At 49.0% G+C, this 17,545-nt stretch overlaps 1 long non-coding RNA gene across 1 annotated transcript in view; it reads left to right on the top strand.

The window, feature by feature from the left end:
* The window catches only part of LOC129383425 (uncharacterized), a 65,103-nt gene extending 56,995 nt beyond the window's left edge, over nt 1-8,108 (top strand). Inside the window, exon 5 of the long non-coding RNA XR_008611331.2 lies at nt 7,575-8,108. This is a non-coding gene — a long non-coding RNA (uncharacterized lncRNA). The remainder of the gene's footprint in view (nt 1-7,574) is intronic.
* The last annotated feature ends 9,437 nt before the right edge of the window (nt 8,109-17,545 follow it).

The following is a 17,545-nucleotide window of genomic DNA, read 5'->3' as shown; positions in this document are numbered from 1 at the left end:
TAGGAACGTAGAAGTTAAATCATTATTAAGATTAACTATCTAGCTTGGCGGCATGTAAAAATAATCTGAGTATCTCCAAGTGACCGCATGCAACATTACCTTGGCTTTGTGTAGCTACGTATCATTCGCATATTTTTAGAGTTTGTCTCAAGTTAACTGAAACACTCTGTACCACTCCAGTGGAATTTCTGCGTATTTTCTTCCGCGAAAGGGGAAAGAAACCTCGCTACGTTCTGTTCAATCGGCGTTGTTACTATGAGGCAAAATTACAGCATCCGCCGCATTCCATGCAACGCCAGCACGCAGACAGGAAGGGATAAGATTGGCTAAATTTTAATCACACAGTCAGAGTAAATCAGCAATTGCGTAACTAGAACGGGTAAACACGCCGTCAATCGGCTCGGTGGTGGAGCCCGAACAGCATCTTGCTTTTCGCTGTACTCGCATGAGGGTTGTCCGCACTTGCGCTATATGCCGATTATCGTTCCTGCTGAGCTGATGTGTGTATACACTGCTTTTAGCGGAACGCATTGTATACATCAAGCTAACGTTATGAGCTAGCTACCAAGCTAACGTCAAGATAACGTCACTCAGCACCGAGTCCTCGCTCACGTAGACGGTTATCGGCCGGTCTCATCTAGTGCATCATTGAGTTGCAATGGCTGCGACCCCACCAGCGCCGCTCGTCATCGCGCCAGCGTTATCACTGTATATGGCTTCCGCAAAGAGCCAGAGTTGGGCATAAGCCCGCCGTCTTGCAATCCACTTTTGTGCAGTGAACCCAACTCTCATTCGTGCAGCGATTATTTCATTTATTATACCTTCAAGACCACAAAGGTAGTAAATACAAAGGGGATTCATCTCACAAGCTGATTGAAGCACTGTGCAATCTACACAAATTCTTAGCCAATAGGAAGGCCGAATGCCCATCGAGATGAGCTCATCCGCACCGCGTCGTCCGCTCAGCATCTGCTTGCCACCATGTTACGCGCTGCATGGTTGGTGGACTAACGCAAAATAAAATGTTTTGATGCCGTAACCATAAGCTGCGTTTACATGCGTACGACGGCAGGGCTTCGCTTTGCCCATACGCTTTCTCTGCAGTTACCTTTCAGCCTCATGTGCAAGTAGTACTGACGAATGCCCTTACAAATATCTGCCTGCTCCACAGCGTCTGCTCGCCGTCTATTCTGGCGTCTACTTGGCATTTGCTCGCTACCGGCATCACGTAGCATGCTAGAGTAGGGTAGTAAATTAATGACGCAGCTATAACGAAGATTTATTGGGGTTCGTAGCGACCGCCGGTTATAGGATGCACTGAGCACCGAGGATCCTCGGGCTCGAGCCTCTGCTGCGCGCTTGAAGCTGCCGATGCTGCTGACTCTGCGCTCACGTTCGTTATCTTTCTTACAATGGCTCCGCAGAAATAAATGAGCCATCCTGGTGACTTAGTTTTCTGGAAAGACAGTAGAATGGTGACACGGCTTGAGACACTGAACATGAACGACTTCGCGGTTACGACGTCGCATGTCGGACGGCGGCGTTAGCGGCTCAACCAGGCAATTAACGGTGATGTTCTCTCGACAACGCGGTACGGCGCGTATTACTTCGGAAGGAGCTTTGAAGCGAGCCCGGGCGTGTGGTGTGGCACTAACAACCTGACAAGAGCGCCCGGGAGAAAAGCAGGAGTTGAGTTCTCGGAATCGTGAACGGCTTTTTGACGGATCTGGTCGTCCGAGGTGAATCGGCGGGCCAGCTTGCGGCATTCTTCGGCATGTCTGGCAGCTTCGGAGATCGGCAGGCATTCGGATGGGTCCGCCCGGTAGGGCAGAACGGTGTCAATTGTGTGCGAAGGATCACGGCCGTAAAGAAGGTAAAAGGGTGAGAGTCGCGGTGTTGTAGGCGTGGGTGACAAACGGAAGGACTAGGTGCCAATTAGAGTGATCAGGTGAGGCATACATGGCGAGCATGTCACCAAGAGTTCGAATAAAGCGTTCTGTGGTACCGTTAGTCTGTAGGTGATAAGCAGTGCATTTACGATGAACAATAGCGCATTCAGCAAGCAGTTCGATTACTTCAGATAAGAAGGCGCGGCCTCTGTAGCTTAAAAGTTCACGTGGACCTCCATGACGGAGGAGAAAACAACGAATTATGAAATTGGCGACCTCCTGCGCTGTAGCATTTGGTAGAGCACCAGTCTCCGCATAATGGTTTAAGTCGTCTACCGCAACGATTATCCACCTGTTGCCGGTAGGAGTCAACGGATGTGGCCCGTAGAGATCTTTGCCAACGCGATCAAAGTGTCGGGATGGGCATTGTAAAGACTGGAGTTCACCGCCGCATTTGTGTGGTGGCGCTTTGCGGCGTTGGCACTCATGACAAGAGCGGACGAAGTTTCGAACGAAATTGTACATTCCCCGCCAGTAATAGCGGTGTGGAAGTCTTTCGTAGGTCTTGAAGACTCCCGCGTGGCCGCACTGAAGGTCGACGTGGAACGAGGAGCAGAGCTCAGACCGCAAGATTCTGGGAATGACGTGTAACCACGTACGTCCCACTGAGGCATTGTTGCGTCGATACAGTAGCTGGTCTCGAATCGCAAAATGAGGAACTTGGCGCCGAAGCGTACATGACGCTAGAATGTTCGGCGTATCCGAGCGAAGGTCGAGCAAGCAGAGATGCATTCCAGGGATCATTACGCTGTGCAGCAGCGATAGTGTCAACGTCCAGAGAGGACAATGTGCACTCGCAGGAGGAGTCCTGACTGGACTTCGGGGGAAGCGGTGATCGGGATAGCGCGTCAGCGTCGGAGTGCTTTATCCCGGAACGGTAAACTATGCGGATGTCATATTCTTGAATTCGCAATGCCCAGCGGGAAAGGCGGTCCGATGAGTCTTTTAGCGTCGACAGCCAACATAGTGCGCGGTGGTCGGTCACTACGTCAAAAGGTCGGCCGAATAAATATGGGCGAAACTTGCCAAGCACCCGCAAAATGGCCAAGTACTCCTTTTCTGTTACGCTGCAACTGGTCTCCGCCTTGGTTAACGTGCGACTCGCGTATGCGACGACGTATTCTGTGTGGCCAGGTTGACGCTGTGCCAACGCAGCGCCAAGGCCTACACAGCTTGAATCGGTATGGATTTCGGTTGGCACTTGAGAGTCAGAATGGCGAAGAATGACTGGCGTCGTGAGAAGACGGCGCAAGGTTGTGAAGGCGGCGTCACACACTAGAGACCCTGATGATAGATCTTAATGCCACCAAGGAGCTGCGTGAGAGGCGATATAACCGACGCAGAGTTTCGAACGTATCGCCGCAATTAAGAGCAGAGGCCGATGAAATTGCGCAGGTCTTTCATAGTGGTAGGTTTTGGGACCGCAGTACAGCACGTAGTTTCGCGGGATCTGGTAGAATGCCCCCCTTTGACACGACATGGCCTGAAATTGTGAGCTGACGGACAGCATATCGACAATTCTTCAAGTTAAGTTGCAACCCGGCGTTGGTCAAGCAAGTGAGTAGGTGCTAGAGGTGGAGCAGGTGCGTTGCGAAATCAGGGGCGAACACCACAATTTCGTCAATATAGCAAAGACAGATTTTCCATTTGAGGCCACGCAGAACGTTATCCATCATTATTTCGAACATAGCAGATGCGTTGCAAAGTCCGAAAGGCATGGCGGTGAATTCATACAAGCCGTTTGGTGTAACAAAGGCAGTTTTCGGGCGATCGGCCTCTGCCATCGGAACCTGCCAGTAGCCTGACCGCAAACCAAGCGAAGAAAAGAACTCGGCTTCCTGCAGGCAGTCCAGAGCATCATCGATGCGTGGTAATGGGTAGACGTCCTTCAGCGTGATATTGTTCAACCTTCGAAAATCAACAAAGAAGCAGATAGATCCGTCTTTCTTTGTGACGAGGACCACGGGAGAGGCCCATGGGCTCTGCGAAGGTTGAATGACGATTCGACGGAGCATGTCATCGACCTGGTCTGCAATGACGTGACGCTCCGTAGCGGACACGCGATATGGTCTTTGTCGCATCGGTGAGGGAGAGCCAGTGTCGATGTAATGCTCGACCGTCGATGCACGGTGAAGAGATGCTTGTGCAACGTCGAAAGAACGGTGGAAGTGCTGAAGGATTGCGAGAAGTTGAGATCGCTGCGAATGCGTCAGATCTTCGACGATGCATGGGCTGAACACACCAGTCCATGTTGAGTCGGGTACGGAGAGGGCACTCAGTTCATGGACGGCAGTAGAAGGCACTTCGTCGAGGACGGAGACAATTCGTGTTGAATCGACCGACTCGACGTAACCAAGCCACACGCAGTGTAGCAGTGATAGCGGAGATGAAAGATGATTGTAAATGGGCATCGTGCTGCAAAAGAGCTGCAAAGGGCAAAGAGCTGCAAATTAAAGAGCTGCAAAGGGCAAAGGAAGCGCTTTTCGGGTAACCAGACAGGGTATGAAGAAGACAGTCCCGTCGGATATGGTATTACAGAAGACTGATACGAATGCTGAAGAGCCCGGGGGAATACAGGTGTCTTCTTTCACGAAAATTATAGTGGCAGGATGAGCATCGACCGAGGCCAGGTCACCAAGATGGAGAAGTTAAATCTAAGCCCCAGCACAACTGATAATGGCATTGCGGCGTGAGAGAAAATGCCATCCTAGAGTAACGGCGTGGGAGCACGATGAAATAACTATGCACTCAATCGTGTACAAAATGTCCTGTATGGTCACACGGGCAGTACAAGCAGCGGTAGGGCGAATGCGTCGAGCATTCGCAGTTCGGAACGACAATCCAGACAGAGGCGTCGTCACTTTACGAAGCGAATGGCAAAACCTGGCATCCATAACTGAAATTGCGGCACCGGTATCGACGAGGGCGACTGTAGCGACATCTTCGATAAACACATCAATGACATTGGCAGGTAACTGACGAGGACTTCGGCATGTCGACACTTTCGAAGTTCTTGCCTCGGAAACTGCGGCGTATAGTTTCCCTCTTGGTTAGAGACGGGACGTCGACGCCTAGGGGATAGCGATCGGCGACGTGGGGAGGGGGACCGGAGGCGTTCGAAGCGAGGACGGCGATCAGTCTGGGAGCGAGCTGGTGATGGGTTGAAGGGTCTGTTAAGGCGCATTTGGATCAGGTGGCACATAGGGTGCTCGTCGATCGTCATCAAACGCCCGCGATTGGCGACGGCAGAACCTTGCGACATGACCGGGATACCTGCATGTGAAGCATATAGGGCGATTGTCCGGCGTACGCCACGGGTTAGCGACAGCAGTGGTGGTCCAGGGGACGGGAGGGGAGGGCGGTGCACAGGCTGCTGGAAGCGACGCACGGGCACACTGCGAGGGGCCATTCAGCAACCGTAGCATAAGTGACTGGTGTAGTAACGACATCCTGCTGGTGAACAGCCGGCAGCGCTTCCGCGACCTCTTCATGGATCACGTTACGGAGATGAGATGGCAAAGTGCTGGTAGACTCGTGAGTGACGGACACCAGAGATAGCTGTCATGCGACTTCTTCGCGGACGAAATCCTTGATTTAGGTTATCACGGAGGCTTGTTCCTGGCCGGTGGTCAGGCTGCAGAGTGACGCCACATTTGGTGTGGGATGTCGCCTTGTCAAAGCTCGCTGCTTGCGTAATTCATCATAGCTCTGGTACAAGCTGATAACGTCGCCAACAGTGCGCGGGTCCTTGGCCAGAAGCATCTGGAACGCGTCATCATCGATTCCCTTCATGGCGGGCTTGATGTTTTCCGCTTCCCTCATGGCAGCGTTCACGCGCCTGCACAAATCGATAACGTCTTATATAGCTGGTGAATGTCTCACCCGTGTCCTGTGCGTGTGTACACAAACGCTGCTCGGCTCGGAGTTTCCTGACGGCGGGTCGGTCAAATACTTCTGTAATCGACGTCTTGAACGCCGACCCCGTTCGGATGTCCCTCTCATGATTTCTGAGCCAGAGACTGGCCACGCCCGCGAGGTAGAATGATACGTAAGCCAGCTTGTCCGAGTCATTCCATTTGTTGTGAACGCTCACCCGTTCGTAGGACGACAGCCACTCTTCACCGTCGTTGTCGTCGGTTCCACTGATGATGGGAGGCTCCCACTGGCGAACGGTGCCAGCGCAAGGGACGGATGGCGATGGAAGAGTCTGCTGGTCGGCGTCCGGCATGGCGGAGGGTAGCGTCCGAGAACGAAGTTCCAGGATGGTAGGGTGGAGCGTTACCCCGCATGGCTCCGCCACTTATAAAGGAGATTTATTGGGGTTCGTAGCAACCGGCGGGTATAGGATGCACCGAGCACAGTCCCCGAGCTCGAGCCTCTGCTGCGCGCTTGATGCTGCCGATGCTGCTGACTCTGCGCTCACGTTCGTTATCTACCTTACACAGTGAACAATTCGGCGTTTTAGCTTTCCGCATCTTCAGCGCATCACCAATGTTAATGTTGTGGCGCCATCTGCTAACTACAAATCAAACCACTCTTACGGCTTGGTGCCGTGTCTGCAGTCCTATCAGCACAGAAACAAACAGCCGATCACAATAATTGCTACAGAACATACATAATTATTTTACCTCAGCTTGACATGAGACTTAGCGAAGACCGATTTTGTCGCTTGTTGCTTGCTGGCAGGGTGGAGAGCCAGTAACAAACCCGAATTCGGATCGAAGCTCGTGGTCGGCGCTGCATGGGCGCTACCATGCAGGCCCTGTTAGGGTGACTCATCTGTGGCAATTCGGAGTTCCACGTGAATTCGTAGTTCCACATGGAAACGGTGCGGCACGTGGAAAGCAGAAGCCCAATTCTGGCTTCCTACGGGACCCATATACAGTAACTCTACGCCAGCGTTGCGAGAGGCCTGCTAGCTAACACGGCGCCGTTGCTTGTGCCGCGTAGTAGTTGCCTTGGGTGCTGTGCGAAAATGTCGCACCCGCGTATATTTATAACAATCCTCCGAGGAGTTCTAGTTCAACGCTAAACCTTCCTAATAACGCCAATGTTCGCCCTTCGGGAGGTAAAGCCACATGTTCTTTTTATCGAAGTGTTTAATTTACTGAGTACTTATGAGCGCGCTTTAGAAAAGCTGCATGAAGGTAAAAAAATGTCCCGCGCTACGACGTGGCCATGAATGTTTTTCGATGATCTTATCAAACATTCGAGTAAATAGGGCCCTGCCATGCTTGCAGACCAATCGAGCAGGGTCATGCGTATGATGTACTTGCTGTTCCTTTTGGTTCTAGCGATCATGCTGTCTAGTATTCCACCTTTCCTCACCTTGAGTCGCAAATATTTGACTAACACGTAAATGCAACTTCACCTGATTTATTAACAGTTGATATATATATATATATATATATATATATATATATATATATATATATATTCCTTATTCATTTATGTATTCAGTAGCTTGACTGCACGTTGGATACTTTCGAGCATTTTTAATGGAATATGGAACTTTCCTCGCAAAATATGCAATCAAGAACGATCGCTTAAATCCGATGACAGTATACTGCGCGAACACAGGCCTTTTTTGAAAATTGACTAAAATGTGTGTTTGTTTTGTTCCAGTGCCTCTTGACTTACGTTTTCACCACCGCTCCCAGTCAAGTTACAAAACCTCTGGCTTGCGATTTCATCATAATCCTCACCAATCTTTTTGGGGCTGCTGGATCTTCAACACTGAAGCCTTTGCTCTGTGCGGTTCAGTCGACGGTGAATGTCACCTGTATTGGCTGCTAGGCCAGAAATACGAGCATTCTTGATCCCCTTGCATCTTTCGAACACAGTACGAAGCTATCGGTCAACTTGTTGAGCATTGCGTTGCCATTTACAGGCTAACAAGCGTCTTCTGTGCCATGAGGACACATTATATAAGATTATGTGAGCATTATTTGAGCATTATCTTGTTTGATAGGATGCCACTGTTCTGAGTTATGAAAATTTTCGCAACACTATCTGTATTTTGGGAGAAACTACAAGCAAGGTGTTAGGGCCATGCCTACACAATTTAGAAGAATTTAAAAACGGGTAAGTTTAACTGAGTCGCTCTAGGTAGGGCGCTAACCGCATGGCGATGACTGGGAAAATCTGAAGTAATTTGCACTAGAAGTATTATATTGGATGGTTTTGGAATAAAACTTTAATAAAGACTATTTTCATCCATGAATTTCCGCCTTGAATCACTTGTTACTTGACTTGATGCGAAATGGCGTTTTTCCAGTTTCTTGATTTGCCTCAACCAAAACGTTATTTTGAGATAACCATTTAGGCTATACGTTACGAGGCTGGCATGTATACGACCAATTTTCAGCGTCTATATCAGTGGAACTGCAGGGCTGTTAAATGAACACTGGCACAAAAGTTTTATCCCGCTTTATTTGTTTTGTTTTTTCTTTGGGGGGGAGGAGAGGGTAGCTCTCGTTTCCATAAATAGGGTACACATGAATTCTTTGAGAGCGCCATATATTATTTGCTACGTCACCTCATAAAAAACGAGCTCCAGGTACAGCGCGGCTTCGGAATTGCAAAAGACTATATGCCAGTTGTTTCACGTAACTTGAACGAAGGATTTGAGAAAAACTGGTAAACCGTAGCTGAATAAAACCAAGTTAGTGTGGTTTGCCGTCATGGGGAGCTCCTCCGAGCATTTGCTATATCCCGCTTAATTAGTGAAACAACTAAGCAGAACTGTGAAAAAAATATTTATATTGAATTTAGGGCAAAGTACACCACGCTTTAGCGAGTTGCGCCACGAACGCACAGGGTACGTGTCGCTCTGCAGTATACCTCTCGCTAACTTGGGTCACTGAGTATCTGCCATTGAGTTTGCGGCGAGTGAGGGAACAATTCTCGGCGTTCGCAGGTACCGGTGCGTCACGCTTGTCACGTCGGTGGCCACGTGCGAACTTCTCCATGCTGCCACAAGATGGCGCATCGTGTCCAGAAAGAAGTGCGAGAGAGGAGCCCGGTTGCCGCATGACGCGGTTCTCAGCGTTTACTCGCGCGGCCGTGCCATGCATTTCAGAGGCCACGCGCAGGCTTCGCGGTGGCGGCGCTAGATGGCGCCAAGTGTTCTTAGGGAAGCATGAACGAGGAGTCTCACTGCAGCACACGCCTCATAAATTATTTGGACGGAAAAAATGCGTTGACTTTGTAATGATTCAGTGCTAACGCATTACCGTGGAGTGTCATGGTGACATGGGGTCTGCCCATGTTTCTTTACCTTAATACGTGGAAAACAAAAGGGAGAATATCAGGCTACATGGATATCACCGCTACAACGAACTCAATGAACACGACTTTGTCTCTTGCCTGCAAAGATTTCAGTACACCAATTCCCTTTTACTTATATGTTGTTATGCGTTTGTTTCCACCCTGTTATAGTCGTTGATTGCGTAAATTTTTCTTTTTTTCCCCTTCCTATCTTCTTTCTTTTCGTATTGACACATCTGACAAAATTTGGATGCTTAAAGGCTTATGTAATGAGCTTCTACGACGCTTTGTACAACCCAGCCGTGCACACGAGCACTTGTGGTTAAGTGGGCTGATTACTTTGTACAAATGCTATGCGGACAATGAACTTCAAACAGTGACCCGAAGCCAAGCTAAACGAACAGATGGGTCCAAAAAAGTGCATGCAGGCCAGAGAAAGTTCTTGCTCAGTGTATTATATTTCTAGCGTAAGCTGGATATCATAAAGGCCAACAAACAAATAAACCAAGGACAACATAAGGCCAATTACTCGCACTTATCAATTAAACGGTAGGGATAAATAATGATAATGCAAGTGCATGAAAAAAACAACTGGCCACAGGTGCAGCACGGACCCAAGTCTCCGCATTACGAGTGTGACGCTCTTACCAACTAAGCTTCTGTGGCGCCGTTTTCCCATCCATTATCTGGGGCATTTATTTTTGTCTACTAGAACGAACCCTGGAAGTGTTAGCCAGCGCCGCCACTCACAAGCCTTGGTGGCGGATTTGAAAGATCCTTTCCTCAGCAGGGGTCACGCGATCTTCTTGGGCGAAGGCAATTGGTCAATAAATCCATTTGCACATGCGATAAACGTATCATCAAGTAGATATAGTAAGAAGCTTCTAACGCCGCAACTGCCTCATCACCGGTGACTTAAACACTGATTTACACAAATATTGAACTTCGAAAATGGTCTAAGAAAACTTTGTTTCGAAGTAACTTAAAACGCGACGCTGCCGTTACGTAGGTTAGATAAGTCCTTATACGTTGTTTTGTTGAATGTTAAAACCACTAAGACGTGCCTGTTTTACAAAAGACTTCGGAACTGCTCAGCTGTCCATAAAGCTACTTCCATGACCGCACACAAAGGCAACGAAAGAAACAAAAGCTTGGAGCATGAAACTTGGTGCATGTAGGAAATACGAAACGTTCTATCACCCATGATCTAGAACAGGCTGAAAAAGGTTGCGAGTCGGCCAGACGTGTCTGTGGTTTTCTCCGCGCTCAATAAACTGTCGAGGCTCTGCTTCTGCATCGCCTCTCAAAGGGCCAAGCCTGCGTGCGCAAAGAATGACGCCAGGTTTTTTATGCGCTGTGCCGTCCGCACTATTTACGGGATACCTCTGAATTTCAGCTGAGCATATGTCGGCCAAACTGTACTCTACACGAACGACCATTTAAAGGAACCCATCTCTTCGATGAAAAATGGTATAGGCTCGCACTTCTCCTTTCAATATAAAGGTTTAGAATAGGGGCCCCAATAGTTGGGGGCCTCAAAGAGCTTTGCGAGTGTTAGCGTTGAGGCACGCAGGAGGGAAGTGATTTAGAATAGGGCTTTGCGTTTGCGGATAGCGGCTTGCGCTGACAGCGCCACTCAGGCGTCAAAGAAACGCTATTAGAAATAATGAAATAAAATACATCATTTTATGATAAGAATATCGATGACGAAGCGGTCTTTGACGAAGATAGGTTTTCCTATCGAAACGTTGGTCAGCCTTTGTGAGGCGCTTTATCCCTGTTTATAACATTTATACCACAGTGTGCTCTTCCCTCTCTCAGCCCCTTTCTTGATTTTCGATTATGATATGAATAGTAATTTTGACTTTCGTGTATTCCCGCTTAATTAAGATTTCGAGGTTATTCTGTAAGCAGCAAAAGATTTGCGGCGCTTAGTTTTGAGCAACCAACATTACGTGCCGTCACCAGCCAAGCTAAGCCGTGTTAGGCCTACGAGCCATAAAATCCACAATCGGATTAGGAATCAGCGGCGTCTACTGAAACAATCTTCATAACACACGCTAGTTGAGAGAAAGCGATAACCGCAGTCACTTCTCCTAGCTTGCGAACTTCACGTGTTACCACGAATCGATTCCAGTTTGGTGCTAGGTTAAAGCCGTCGCTTCAATGGGTGCCGCCATGTTTGCTGACGCAAAGCTTTCGGGGCCGCTATTTGGGCTCCCGCTAAATGGGTGAAATAGTGTTCCCCACGTGAAACGCAAACGCAGTCTGCCTCTCGCGCATGCGCCATGGCTTCGAAGCTACATCTTTGAAGCCCCAAAACGTTTGGGGCCCCTATTCTAAAACTCTCTATTGTGCTTCGTGCGGCTGTGTGCCGCAGTTTGGGAATACGCGCCTGCTATGTAAAAGCCTGGATTTGCTGGCGCGTGAATCACTATTAGTGTCCCCTCAGTCTCATTGCGCAATAACAAACACCAAAATTTAGATTATCTATGCTGATTATTGGTCTTGATGGCCTGTCTGGGCGGTGCACAGGGAGATAACGTGTTTTTTACGCGTGTTTTTTTACTTGATGCGTTTGTGCCTGTCAGTCGTGTCTGCATTAAAGTATGGGTATTTATGTGTGATAAATTTAGTTGCATATTGGGGATCCCTCTGTTTCTTCCTCTTTCGCTTAGTTGTCCTTGCGACAGGTACACATTTCAAGTATGAACCATCTAGCCTAAATTGTCATTCTGCTGCTCATTAGCTAGTGTTCATGTGTCCACCCAATTGCTTCAATTTTTCATGTATCTTTACTTGCTAAGGTGTTCTATCCGAAAGCACTTCTTTGTTATTGTTTTTTATGGCTTTGAGGTAACATTTCACCGTCCTCATTATAGAATTTCCTTTGAAGCTGCCAATGAGGGCTGCAGCTTCGACAGCTTAAGTCGCTGTCCTCCAGCATCATGCAGTGTCTGAAGACATGAATAAGCACTATAACTATTAATATTGTTACGTAGGAAGACGCAGACGAAAACCTATGTACAAGTATATTTACAAGAAAATACACTGCGCTCGGCCAAGAGGCAACAGCCCGCGCTAGCTTCTCATCGTCGTCGTCGTCTTCGCACTGCTCGCCTTTTCGTGATCGCACATATTGTTCCGTAGCAATATTATCACTTCCGTACAGAGTGTACTACGAAAGCACGTTACTGAAAAAGGACCTAATTGTAGTATAGTGTCGCCCCCTGTCAGATCTCTGTCATCGTACATGTATGTTTTGTAGTTGTTTAGCTAGATGGCGCACCCCCCTCTTGTCATGTGACGAGCTTGTACCAATTGGGAGGTGTCATCTGGCATGTGAAGCCTTTATAAGTAATAAACGGCCGCGGGTCGGTCGGGTCTTCGTTCCGGTTTTCATCGGGAGCAGTTAGCTCCGTGTCTCCTTTACTGCGCCGGCGCTAGCCGCGTGTTCGCCCGTCGGGGCCCCCCGCTTGCCTGCCGCTGCCGACACAACACTAATGCCCCCTGCTTTTTGGCCCAGTGCCCTTATAGTGGGGCGTGCGCTGCTCTCTTTGAACGTTGTCATCATCAAGAACAGTGAAGTGGGAATGCAATGCGTCGCTGTCGTGGCCATTACATTCTAACCTCGCTCATCGTCCTGCTTTGTCCTTTCTTCCTCTGGCTCTTCACCCGCTATATCGCTAAATCTCCCAGGCACCACTCCCGCTTGGTGACACCCATCGGGAGCCTCTTCGACACGCCTGGCTGCGCGATGCCGCTCTACCCGTCTTTCCACCAGACCATTCGCCACACCAACCAGACCGACGTGAGCCTGCGCTGGCGCTGCCCGGGTCGCCGTGCGACCGTCGTCTACCGTTGTGGCAGCGCCCTATATTTGAACGCAACCCGACTCGCCGAGTACTACGGCTCGGGCTCGGCGGCCCACGCGTTGTGCGCGTACCGCGAGGTGCTCAGAAACGAGACCTCGGGCGTTCCCCACGATTGGGGCTACAAGCTGGGACCCAGCCGACCCGTGGTCTTCGGGAAAGACTTGGTCGAGGAGTTCGTAGCCGTGACGTGCGTGGCGGGCATAGAGACGCTCTTCACCGACTACTTCCTTCTTCCACAACTGAAGAACGTTAGCGACAGAAGGCCCGCAAGGCGGAGAGAGGACATCGTGAACGTGCTCGTTCTAGGCATCGATTCGACGTCACGGATGAATTTCAATCGTCATATGAAGCGAACGCGGCGGCTACTCTTGGAGGAGCTAAATGCCTTCGAACTTCTTGGTTACAACAAGGTGGGAATGGTTTGCGATTCTCATTGCTTTTACTCAGTTATGGTTATGAAGAACATGCCATTACGAGATATTAGAGTTTTAGTATAGCGTAAGATCCTTGCGTTAGCGTTAGCGTGCGACGCAACGCTAACGCAAAGAAAGACTGCACTGCGCGGCACAAGGTAGTGCTTTAGAATAGCGGAACGGAGAAAAGCGTTAACGTTAACGCAAACAAATACAACGCCATCTAGATGTAAAGACACAAAGTACTGGAAAGCCAAATCCAAACGAAATGTCGAGCTTATCCAATGCCGAATCCGCAAGTGTGTCCCTAAGTCGAGCTTATCGAAAGCCACAGTCGCTGCGTTAATTACGCATGTAGGTGTTTGGTTTGAGCGTTGTTTTGTTGAGAGTCGCGAAACACACCGATTTATCTTGGCATGCCGCGATCGAGTGTTCTGTGGGACCCATATTACGCGTCCTTTTTAAGTTGGGATGACATAGACGCCCTCATACTTCGGGAATGAGAGCGACCGCGCAGATTCTACGTGTACTCAAGATCCACTCAACGTCGAAGCTATACCGGAGGGGACGTTTCGCCGGCAATTTCGCTTCCAGAAAGCGGATTTCCCACTTCTTTCCAATTTTTTGCAACGGACGCCCACCTTGACGTCCATCCGAATGGGTTCAAGGCGAAAACCTCCTGCACGAGGTTCATATCGTCGTCGTTGGTAAAACGCACACGCGTTGGGACCACAGCACCGACCACACTACTGTGTTTTGCCACGGAAAACATGACATGCATCGGCTTCACATGCGGCTTTACACCAAGCGAACGAGCGAAATACACTTGGGCGCCATCTCGAGGCGGATACAGCAAACATGAGCAAACATTAGCAAACCCTCTAGTTAAGCCTACTGCCCGGCTAATCGAGGACGTATATCGCAAACAACGCCCATTTGTCACCTGTGCGCCGCTGCCGAAGCATCATCACACAAATCTAAGGCGAACACGAGCATTAGTGGGGAAGGATAGAGCCTAGCAGTGCAGGAAGACGACTCGATAGATCCGAAGCGGGCTGCTCTCACTTCGACTGGCGCCGCCATCTTGCCGTACGTAAGGCTCCCCTTGCGTGCGTTAGCGTTCAACGCTAAATCCTGAAAATAGCGTACGTACGTAAGAGCTCCAGCAGCGTTTACGTAGAGCGCATGCGCAGTGTGGTGCACGCAACGCTAACGCTAACGCTAACTCTTTGCGTTTGCTGCTTTACGCTATACTAAAACTCTCTATTGTTTTACGCCAACCAGTAGCTGCCACAAAAACAGTATCTCCTGAGGCTCACTGCTTAGTCAACGGTGAGGCTCATTTTTGTTGGTGGTATCATCAGTTCCAGGTAGTGATTTTGTCTCGCAACTTTTGGCCTCTGACGCGCTCGCAAGAAGCTGTACCACTAATGGTCAACTCGAATGAGCAGGAAGCTAGCAGCGTAGTTAAATTACTATTTCGAAGCGTTCGTTACATAATTGGTGTGGGCTGCTCAAGGGTGCTCCATACGTGCTCAAGTTGGACAAATTTGACTTATATGCGTGCTTATACTAAACCGATGCTCTCAATGGGGACCACTCAACCAATTAGCGAATTAACAAAACACGTTAATTTTAGTAAATAATGTAAACCGGCTTCTGGAAGCAGCGTGTTACTTTGCGGGTTGAAACAGTGTGCAGAAATTATCGACAATATAAAAACTGAGGTATCACGACCAGTATTTTTGGAGTCCCTGAAATAAGCTGCCGAATTTTTGTAAATTGCATCGGTTAGAGCGTAAAATGCGGTAAAACTAGATCTGGCCATTGTGAACTGACAAGCGCAGTGCATACAATGCGCGCTGACAATCGTGTGTTCTAAGTATTACATCCTTGCGTACCGCAGAAAGGGCCGAAATTTCAAACCAAACTCCCTTTGCTCTTTTCCTCGCGGGCGCCGCTCTCCCAGCCGGAGAGTCCACGTATATCGTACAAGCGCACCTACATGGATGGCAGTGCTGTGACGTCACTCGTAGTGACACGTGACTGAGAATTATTCAAGGCAACAGTAGGTATTTGTTTGATCTGTTGCTTCAACAGATGAATTAAAGTTTGGAGATATGATAAAGCCTAGAGAGAGAATGTCTGCGTGCGTTTGTTTTACCTCGTGCCGTAGCCAGAGAGATGTACTTCCGTTTCGTCTGCTTGTTCCCATGTGCAGTGGCGCGCGCAGAGAGCGAAACTGTCATTTTCTATCGTGCTCCAGCGCGCGATCATGCTCTGTGATCCGCTTGCGTCTGCCTCAGTGTTCCTGCAGCACTGGCGCATACCGCCAGTAGGTGTTGTTGTGCACATCGAGTAAAAACGCTCGCTGTGCGAAACCAGACAAATGAAACAGCTCGCTTGAGAAACCGTCAGCGGCAATGCGCCGAGCAGCAAAAACGAACAGAAAAGAAGACGGGGCCGTGACGTTTACGTCACGCGATCCTTCGGCGCCGGTATGGGAGAATGCAAGGAAGGAATTTCGCTTGCGGAGGCTAGACGCGGGCAAGTGCGGAGAGCGTTACCTTGGTGGTGACGCTCGCCTCCTTTAATCGTCTATTGCGAAATGTGGCGGAGCTTTACTTTGCGCCGCCTTATGACGTCACACGGAGGTTACACCACGAGCCTCGCTTCGCTGTGTCACGTGCGTGATGAGGCAAATGCGTCGAGTATGTGTTCACACTGGTGTTTTCGGTCTACGTGGCCGTTTGTCAATATAGAAACACGCTACTGTACTTTTATGGCGATTTCCTTCAACTTTCCAATATAACCATACACCGTAAGCTTTGCAATTAACAAAACTTATTGCTCTGAGGTTAGTTAGTCAATGGAACTTTTTTTTCCGAGTGATGTCAACCTAGGCAGGTAATTCTTCTTTAGTTACATGAAGCGAGTAAATCTTCTAGGCTTTTTTTAGAGAGTGTTCGAAATACAAATAAAGGTGGATTGCATATTGCGGAGATCAACAAACCGTTACAGTTGGACTGCCGTACAGCCGCGAGCAATATCACAGAGAACATCGGAGAGTGTTTCAGAGGAGGCAAAACCCAGCTGAGGGCGACGCACAGTGGGACGGTAAAAAAGAATAAAAACTATATTTTTGACAGGAACGAAAATGCAACCGAAACGGTGTTTAATATTTTGCTTCTGACTGAAACAAGTATTTTTGATCGCTTTTCGGTGCAAAGGGAAAGTCGCATATATCCGAAAGTACCGACGTCAGGAAACGCCAGAATTAGCGCGTATCCCTGGCAGGGATAGTGCGAGCGATAGCTCGTCGAGCGCTTCACTAGTCTAAGCCTGTCACTCGGTGCACTAGGAGTACCGCATCGTAGCAGAACCCCGGGTTTGCGCGCTGAAGAGTTTGTACTTTCGTTTTCTACACGTACAACACTCTGTTACCGAAGCTCTATTGATCGTTTATGTTAATTTAATTTCCTTTTATCAGCACAGCGGTCTCGCATTTCGGGGAGTACACTCCATGGCGCGCTGCTTCTGAGATCATGCTCAATGCCTAGACTCAAGGCACTGAACATCTCAGAATTGATAATTCACTTAAGAAAAATAGTTTCCAACATTTTTCGATGCGAACCAAAACGCATATCAACCATTACGGTGAACCATTACAGTTCGCCGATGGCGCTACCTTCGTACCTCGTTTCTGCAGTACAGGGGGTAACATCTTGTCGGCAGCTGACAGGCCCGATCAAGCCAGGCCTATTTCCGACTACGCTTGCAGTAACACCATCACTGACAGCGCGCGTTTTCACAGCCGCTGTATTTATTGCTACAGTCGAACGTAGCAGCCCTCTTTCAGATATCTTAACCGTTATTGTATTCGACGGTAGCCACCACCTATTGATCGCAGTTGGACTTGAGGCCATTTGACGCACGTCCCTGTATTCAGCTTCGTGTTAACCACGATAGCATGACAGATATCTCATATACTTTGAAAAAAACTGCGAGGACGCTTAAGCGTTGCCTTTAAAGCTTCGTC

This window comes from Dermacentor andersoni, chromosome 8 (assembly GCF_023375885.2).
Source record: "Dermacentor andersoni chromosome 8, qqDerAnde1_hic_scaffold, whole genome shotgun sequence".
In the NCBI taxonomy this organism is placed as follows: Eukaryota; Metazoa; Arthropoda; class Arachnida; order Ixodida; family Ixodidae; genus Dermacentor; species Dermacentor andersoni.
This window is presented reverse-complemented; position numbering and strand designations above follow the sequence as displayed.